This window comes from Sesamum indicum, linkage group LG13 (assembly GCF_026168435.1).
Source record: "Sesamum indicum cultivar Baizhima isolate 11 linkage group LG13, ASM2616843v1, whole genome shotgun sequence".
Taxonomy (NCBI): domain Eukaryota; kingdom Viridiplantae; phylum Streptophyta; class Magnoliopsida; order Lamiales; family Pedaliaceae; genus Sesamum; species Sesamum indicum.
Window position 1 is genome coordinate 5697905 of NC_142669.1, and position 9357 is coordinate 5707261.

Genomic DNA, 9357 nt, shown 5'->3' on the forward strand with positions numbered 1-9357 from the left:
ACAAATCCCGAGAAGCTATGCAAATACTTCTTGTCCTTGAGAATATCTGGAAAATTGTGAATTTTCTCCACAATATGATCATGTAACTCAATTCCTGCTTTGTCAATAAGAACTCCTAAAAGTTTAATTTTATTGACAGAAATAGAAGTTTTCTTCTCAAAAAGCACTAAACCTTCTTTATGGCATGAAATAGAAAATCGGAGGAGCCAAAAAATTATTTTTTTCATGAAAATCATTTGACCATAGTGGTTCAACCGATGAACCGTATAATCCAAACTCGATTGATTGAACCAGTCATGTAACAAATAAGTGTGAATACATGATAATTTCTATAATTTTTCTTCTAAAATGTGTATTATTTCTTTTAAGTGCCTTATTAAGTTTAACTATTTTATGTTATTTTTAAATATAAAATCTCAATTTCTCTTCTCAGTTTAGTTTTGCTATTTCTGTTAAAGTATCTCTGATAATTTACTGTATCTTATTTTTTGTTAAATTTTGAAATACATAAACTAATTTCCTATATTTGAGCTTTGTAAGTTTGTTTTTAATTTAATTTTATTATATTTTATATATTATTGAACTATTAATATCAAAGAAAACAACGATTTCTTTTTTTAAAAGACAGGTTGTTGAGTATATTAATATTATTTATTATTTATTATTTTTTTCAATATTAATAACTATTTATGATATAAATATGACGTCACTGGTTCGACTACAGTTGACCCAACGCTTGTACCAATAACTCGTAACCCACTTATTTTTTTTAAAAATAAAATAAAATAAAATAAAACCTCACTTAATTTTGATTTATATTTCTAGTTTTCATTTATCTTATCTTTAAATAATACCTATTTCACTTTCTTTTTATTTTTGGTGTGTTCATTCATAAAAGTTTTATTTTTAGATAATTTGGTGTTATATATTTTCTTTGTGATGTAATCTTATCGTTCTAATTTATAACTTTTAGTGTCCATCTCTATTATATAATATAATACTCACACATACATTGAATTTTTTCTTTTAATTTTGACATAGAGCTTTGATTTTTATTTTTATTTTTATTGTTGTTGTCTATCGCATTTTCAACAATCTCATTGACGTTTAATTGTTTAATATATATTTTTAATACACACGTAGATATGTGCATAGTAGCTCACATCATTATTATTTTGAACTTTTACGATACGTTATGATTTCTCTCCCTAATCGATTTGTTCCAGCCTCTTCATAAAATTTGCAGTAGTCCAAATTAATATCGTTCTTTTAGTACAATATTTCATTCTTCTTACACACATCTATCTTCTCACAGGTAAGTTCAAGTCTCTTATCAATTTCTTCGTACTATAATAATCCTGGGGTGGGTGTGGTCGCGGGGCAATATATGGTCAACCCACTTCGATATTCGATCATATAAATACTAAGAAATGTGACCCTCGACTTTGATATTCACCAACTCAGATACATTCCTCAATTGAGATTTGTGCAACCGTTCCAAAATGGCTGCTTGGTAGCATGCACTATATCGTGAAACCGATCTGCCAGCCCAGATACATAATCGTAGGGGCTCCTACCGTAATATGAACTAGGCCCTGTATCAGTACGACATAACTTCGTACCATCATCAGGCACACCATCTTGGTTATAATTAGAAGACCAGACAGCCGGCTCGGCGGTATCAAAAACCATCCTCTGTGCCCAATCCATTTGTGCCGCATCACCCCAAGGCGTACTCATGCCCTGCATAACATGAGAAACGGGAGTTTGCTCCTTCCTGTAATGGGGCCGCCATGACGACCTCAAAATATTCCTACACTCTCTCCTCGCCATGACAAGTCCAGTTATAATATTCCGGCATAAAATATTTCATAAACAGGTCGAAATTTATCTCGTTCGTGGTTTTAAAAACTTTATTTTTCCAGTTCCGACAAGAACACCTAATTTTCTCACTATCCATATTTGGATGTGAGACTTCGCCTATTCTATAAATGTAGCAACACCATCCTGAAACTCTGGAGTAAGACCCCGCCTATTCGGAAGGTTTTCTCATACATCCATCTCCTCAACTGTTTTAATATGATAATTAGTCCTACACACACACACATATATTATTATATCATTAAATTAATTAATTATAACAAAATTAGAATAAATATATAATCAATTGACAAATAAATGATTAAAATTGTTACGTGATCAAAATAACTCCAAATATCAAAGAAAATTACAAACAAACTTCACGAACAAGAGTACAAAAATATTAGTAGAATATTGAGAATATAAAAGAATTTGAGAGAAATTAAGAAAATACAGAGAAAATAACAAGAACGTAAGAAGATTAAATGGAGGAACACATTTATATAGATAAAATTGAAACAGTCTTTGGAACGGGGATAAGAACACATATCTAGCCATTACAAAGTAGCCGTTAATTCATATTTTTCGAACAATAATTGAGATGATTTTTGGAACGGTAAGTTAGACCGTCGAAATATAGTCGTTGATGATTAGTTGGAACAGACTCAGTAACAACTAGAAAATACTTTAAAAGAATTGTTCCAATTTGTACCGGCATTTGAAACAGTTTTAGAAACATATTGCTTTTTAAAATAAAACTCATATTTTGGAACAGATTTTGGCATATTTTATTAAGAGTGTACAAAAATCATTCTAAATTATACCTCATTTTGGAATACATTTTCGAAATGTTACTTTTGGGACATATATTGCAACAGATATAGGAACGGCTTGGTTGTGACCATTCTTAAATCTAATATAGTGTTCCAAACTGAGTTCCAATAATTTTTCGTTACTATTTTGGCACGGAATGTTTAGTAACTGTTACTTTGGACCTCAACTTGGAACGGATCGACCATTCCAAATTTAGAACCCAAAAAAAATATTGCACCTGAGTCATGTTTAATATCCGTTCCTGATGTATTCCAAAATCCGTTCCAAGATGGAATGGGCTTTAGAGCGGTTGGTTAGATCGTGCCAAATTCCACCTTTTTTTTAGTGAATAGGCTTAAATGCATTTTTTGTCCCATAAATAGGTCATTTGGCATTTTCTTTAATTAACTTTTTAGATTGATATTTTGGTCAAACATCTTTTAAATTTTCACAATTTTAGTACTTTTTTAGCCGGAGTTTACCACCACCAGTGAAAGGGTGAACTCCAAAAAAAGGGGGGGGGGGTTAAATTGTGAAAATAAAAAAATATAAAATTAAATTCTAATTCTAAAAAATTAAAGAACAAAATGAGCTAATAAAAATAATAGCCAAATTTTAAAAGACCATATGAGAAGGGTATATAATAACCCAAAAATTAAAAGGATGTAGGATGAAAGTATTATCCTAAAAAGTTATAAGGCGAAAACACAAATAATCTCAATTATAAAACTAAAAATGCATCGAAGCCCAAATAATACATTAATTTAATAAGAATAATAACTTACAAAATACTATCCAATTATATTTAATGTATTTAGATTCTTACACCAACATTATATCTTATACAAATTTATTCCAAAGTTAAACATTAAAAATGCCCATTTTTTTTTATTTTGTGTTATAGAAATTAGAACACTAATTAATTCGAGATATCATGTACGTTTACTTTAATAAAAGAGTCTGATAGGAGCGGGTTTTTACGTTCTTCATTAGAGATTAGTAGAAGGGATAATTGCACTCACCCCTCTAAAATTTAGTATAATTATATATAATTTTTTTATACCTTGGGACATTACATTTACCATTATTGAAGTTTGTTTCCATCTAAAAAATAAGTTCATTCGTTAATCTAAATTAATATAAAAATTTTGATAAATTTTAACTAATAGAGGAATTTATTTGGTAAACGGAAACAATCTTCAAGATGATAAGATTTGTAAAAGAAACAAAATGCAAATAAAAGCTAAATTGAAAAATATTTGGAGAACAATCACGTCAAAAATAAACTTAATTGATTGAAGATTATTTTATTGCTATATAAAAAGATTTTTACTATTTAGTTTATTTATTGTTTGTCACTGATAATTATTTTTTTCACAAAAAATCATAAATTTTATTTCATATTAATTTTTTAAAAGATACTAACAAAATGTGTTTAATTTAATAATGCTCCTGCTAAACAATAAAATATTTTATTCATACACTAACTAATAAAACTTGCATCAGTCCAAAAAAAATCATCTTATCAATTAATCAAATAATAATACGTGAATGAAATAATATAATTAGATAAGATAGGAAATAAAATATATAAATTTTAAAATAATTAATATGTGAAGTGTAATTTTAATTATTATTAAATTATTCAAATTATTTGAAACTCCAGTATCAACTTTAAATATAAAATTTTAAAAATAAATTTAAAACGGTAATTTATTTACAACAAAGTGCTTTTTTTTTTATTGCCGTTTCAAAAATAGAAATTGGTATTTCAAATATTTCAGAAGTTGTTTTTTTAAGGCAGAAAAGCTGAAAATAGTACTTCTGATTAGTATTTAAGAAAGTAATATTAAAAGTGTCAAAAATAAACTTAATTATATTGTAAGATGGATAATTATTCTGGGAGTGCTCTCTACTGAACTGGAGTACAAATTGAAATAAATATTTTCTTTAGAGTCCTTTTAAATATAATCTAAACTCCCAATGTATTATAATGAAGTATTTAATAACGAGATACAAAAAATTAATTCAAATATTTAAGATCTACTATATTTGTATATCTAGTTTATTACATAATTTTTATATTGTAAAAGTATGAATAATTTAAAATATATTTTTTTTAATTCCTTCGTATTGCCTATATATTAATAAATAATTACCTGTCAATTGTGCGCGGTGACTGATATTCAATAGTCGAAAGTCTCTAAATCAAAATGGAATGTAAAAAGGTTAAGAAAATGGGTACATGAAGCATATTGACTTGACTTAATTATTGGTCCCAAGCTCAGTCAAGGCAAAAGAGACTCTCATTATTATGTTTATTTTTTTTTTTAATTTAGATATATAACTTTATATGAGGATAAAATTATTTTTTGATCCGTTAAAAAATATTATTTTTATTTTTGGTGTCATAATTATTGCGAGTGTCGCTTTTGATACCATAAAATACAAAAACACGCCTTTTCATCCTAAGTTAACTGCAGAGGCCATGTATCCGCACATAGCCGTTAACGGCTGTAACTCCTATTGGCTCACATGAGACTGATTTTAACTTCAAAAATATTGTTTAAGGGTACAAAAAAAAATTTATCTCGATTTAAATTTATTAAAATATTTTTAGACAATTAATAAGAAAAATTCAATTTAAAACAAAATTAATAGTTGCTACAGTTTATCTCGAATCTAAATAATTATAAAATTGTGCTCAAACATTGATATATTATAAAATTTAATTTCAAAAATAGTAAGTAGAGCCTAAAAATTATTTGAAATAAAAATAATTATAATTTTACAACTATTTATTATGTATATTAAAATAAAATTTTCCTATCATTTTTATTTTTTTAAAAAATAAAAAAAAATCTTATAGTTTGGGACCAAATTTGGATAACTAAATAACTAAAAAACTTCATATAGTAAAAAATAACAAGTGAGGCCAAAATATTAATCATAACTAAATTAAAATCATGATATTTTTTAACTATAGCTAAAAATCATGACAAAATATTAATTAATCGTGATAAAAATTTAAATTTTCACATTGAATTTGTTTGGCCATGATTATTATTTCTGCATTTGATTATCAAATTTAATTATGATATTTTCACTATTTGGTTATTTCTACTATTTTTATTTCTCTACATTTATAAGACAGTCACTGTTAATTAATAATTTGTGTTAAAAGAACAAACTCACCATAGAAAGACTTTGAAAGTCGTCGGCGTGTAAGAAACATGGAAGTCAATTTAAAGCCACCTGCCACTCACTCATATTCCTGCAGCCATCCTTCACTATGGGAATTTCTTTGTATTCTCAGTGTTTCTTCTGCTTCATCTGCATACTTTCAATATTTTGCATAACTAATTGTTTTATTCAAAATGCTTACAGCCAATGCCTGGAGGATCAGAGAAGTTTGTTGTTTGAATTGAAAAACGATCTTATATTCAACAGCACTCGATCACTAAACCTGGTGCTCTGGAATCAGACTCAAGATTGTTGCAACTGGGACGGTGTGGAATGTGATGGTGTGGGGCATGTGATCAGTTTGCAGCTCGATTGGGAGGGAATTTCGGGTGGAATTCATAACATGTCAAGTCTTTTCAGCCTTCGGTACCTGGAGAAGCTAAACTTGGCTGGGAATGACTTTGGAAGTCAGATTCCAGGTGGGATTCTCAACCTCAAACATTTGATGCATTTGAATTTATCAGATGCTGGTTTTCGTGGACAGGTTCCAATTGAAGTTTCACTAATGAGGAGATTGGTCACTCTTGATCTCTCATATAGACTCGGTTATAACAGTCTAGAAATTGAAGATCTGAATTGGAAGATGCTTCTTCAGAATCTAACCGGGCTAAGAGAGCTTTATCTCGATGGCATTCATATGTCGTCAGCAGTTCTTAGTCAGCAGTTCTTCATTTCTTTGCTAACTTTTCACATCTGACTACCTTGTCTCTCAGTGGATGTGATTTAAGAGGCTCATTCCCTAATATGATCATCCAAATACCTACCCTGGAGAATCTTGATTTATCCTACAATGTGTTCCTCACTGGCTCCATACCACAATTTCATCAAAATGCATCTCTTAGGACTATGTTGCTTTGATATACTAACTTCTCAGGCCCATTACCAAATTCTATTGGTAATCTTAGCATGTTATCTGAGATAGATATGAACTTCTGCAGCTTCACTGGACCTATTCCATCCATGATTTCTACCCTAACTGGGCTAATTCATGTGGACTTATCCTGGAATTTTTTCACTGGTTCAATCCCACCATTTTACATGTCCAAGAACCTTCAATCTGTAGACCTTAGTATTAGTTCACTTAGTGGGAGCATCCCCAAGTCTCTCTTTAGTCTTCCTTCACTACAAATACTTCGACTTTCCTACAACCAGTTAAGTGGTCGAGTTTATGAATTTTAAATTTTACATTTTCCTAACATACTTGTGCTAGATTTAAGCAGTAATAAACTGGAAGGGCAAATTCCCAATTCATTCTTCACACTAGAAAGGCTTGAAATTCTTGACCTTTCTGGCAACTTCTTCAATGGCACAGTTCAACTAGGAAAGTTGCAAAGGCTACACAGTCTTATAGACCTTGACCTTTCTTACAACAATTTATCTTTCGACATATGCATCACTAATACAAATTTATCAATGTTTCCCCAGCTATTCTTCCGGTTAGCCCTAGCTTCTTGCAATCTACATAATATTCCTGATCTTACAAATCAATACATGCTGCAGATGTTGGACCTCTCAAATAACAGGATAATTGGGGAAGTACCTAATTGGATTTGGGAAATTGGAAATGGAGCACTTACCCATTTGGATCTTTCTTCGAATCTGTTGGTTAGTCTGCAGAAGTCATACCACTTTCCTAGTTCACTTAGTTATCTGGACTTACACTCAAACATACTCCAGGGGGAGTTGCCCCCTCTACCCCAAGATGCTAACTATATAGATTACTCTAATAACAACTTTGAAAAGTCCATTCCACCTAACATTGTTAACTCCACTGACTATCTAATTTACTTGTCTCTTTCGAACAATAGCCTAAGTGAAGCTATTCCGACATCCTTTTGCACTTCTACTCGACTTGATGTTCTTGACTTGTCTGCCAATAGATTGAGCGGGAGCATACCGCCTTGTTTGGTGGAAAAAGTTGAGCACCTTGCGGTGTTGAATCTTGGGGGGAACAACATCAGTGGCCATATACCGGATACATTTTCTGTCTATTGTAGTCTAAAAATTTTGGATATGAGTCAGAACTATTTAGAAGGGAGGCTCCCAGTGTCCTTGGCCAATTGCAAATCGTTACAGGTCTTGAATGTTGGAAATAACAACATCTATGATGGTTTCCCATGCATGCTGCCATCTAGCTTGCGTGTCCTCATCTTGCGCTCTAACAGATTCCATGGACAAGTGAGATGTAGCAGAAGCTGGAAAGATCTCCAAATCATTGATATAGCTTCTAGCAATTTCACTGGTTATCTGTACATAAAGAGCTTCTGGGGAATGACGCTAGAAAAGGTCGCACACTTAGAAAGTGACTACAATCACTACGACAGAAGATTTGGATTTGGTGTTGAATACTACCTTGCAACAGTGAAAGTAATCGTAAAAAGGGTAGAACAGGAGTTTGCGAAGATTTTGACAATCTTTACATCAATTGATTTCTCTTGCAATAATTTTCAAGGGGAGATACCAGATGCAATCGGTGATCTTAGAGCTCGTCACGTTCTCAACTTATCTCACAATACTTTCATAGGAACAATTCCGAAATCATTGGGTAAGTTGACGTATATTGAGTCAGTCGACCTCTCAACGAACCAGCTAACATGGGATACCAAAAGAGCTTACAGGCCTCACATTCCTTGAAGTCTTGAATCTATCCAACAATCAGTTGATCGGGCCAATCCCAAGCGGCCCTCAGTTTCAAACGTTTTCAACAGATTCCTTCCAAGGAAACATAGGGCTATGTGGTTTCCCTCTCAACATAAGTTGCAGGCATGCAGGTGAAGACGACAACGTGCCACCACCTAATCCACATCAAAAGGACGAGGCCATCAATTGGGATTATGTATCTGTTGCAGTTGGGTATGTTGTTGGCTTAGGAAGCATTCTCTGGCTACTTTTCTTTTGTCGAAGCTTCAGACACAAGTTCAATGATCTGACTGAGCAAGCTTTTCAAAAGATATTTAACCCCAAAGGCAGGAGAATAGGACATAGAGGAAGAACAAATAGAAGACGCCAATGCTGAAACTATACAATAGAGCATGGGAAATAGCCATAAATGCTATGTATGATATTCATGCAATAAAAGGAGTTTTTCCTGAGTATATTTTCTTAGATTACTGAATTTTTATGTTAAAATCAAGGCATGTGATTAGCAGTAATCAAACGAAAATGCCATAAATCATTATTTTAAAAAAAGATATATATACTTTAATAACTAGATGCAAAAAAGTGAGTGATATTTGTTATGAGGCGATATTTGTTAGCCATTGTAGAGAGTATTTGTTGGGTGGTCATTAAGTTTAGGAGGGTATTTGTAATTTTTTAAATAATAATTTTGTTCATAATTATAACAAATTTTAGATGAGCTCGTTGCAATTTACTCAATTAACCTTGAAAAAAAAAGTGAAAGAAGAAGAAGAAAAAGAAAAATAAGTACTCAAATTAATT

The 9357-nt window shown here is 31.1% G+C and overlaps 1 pseudogene; it reads left to right on the forward strand.

The window, feature by feature from the left end:
• The first annotated feature begins 5939 nt into the window (after positions 1-5939).
• On the forward strand, positions 5940-8932 carry LOC105178812 (receptor-like protein 7; annotated as a pseudogene).
• Positions 8933-9357: the final 425 nt, after the last annotated feature.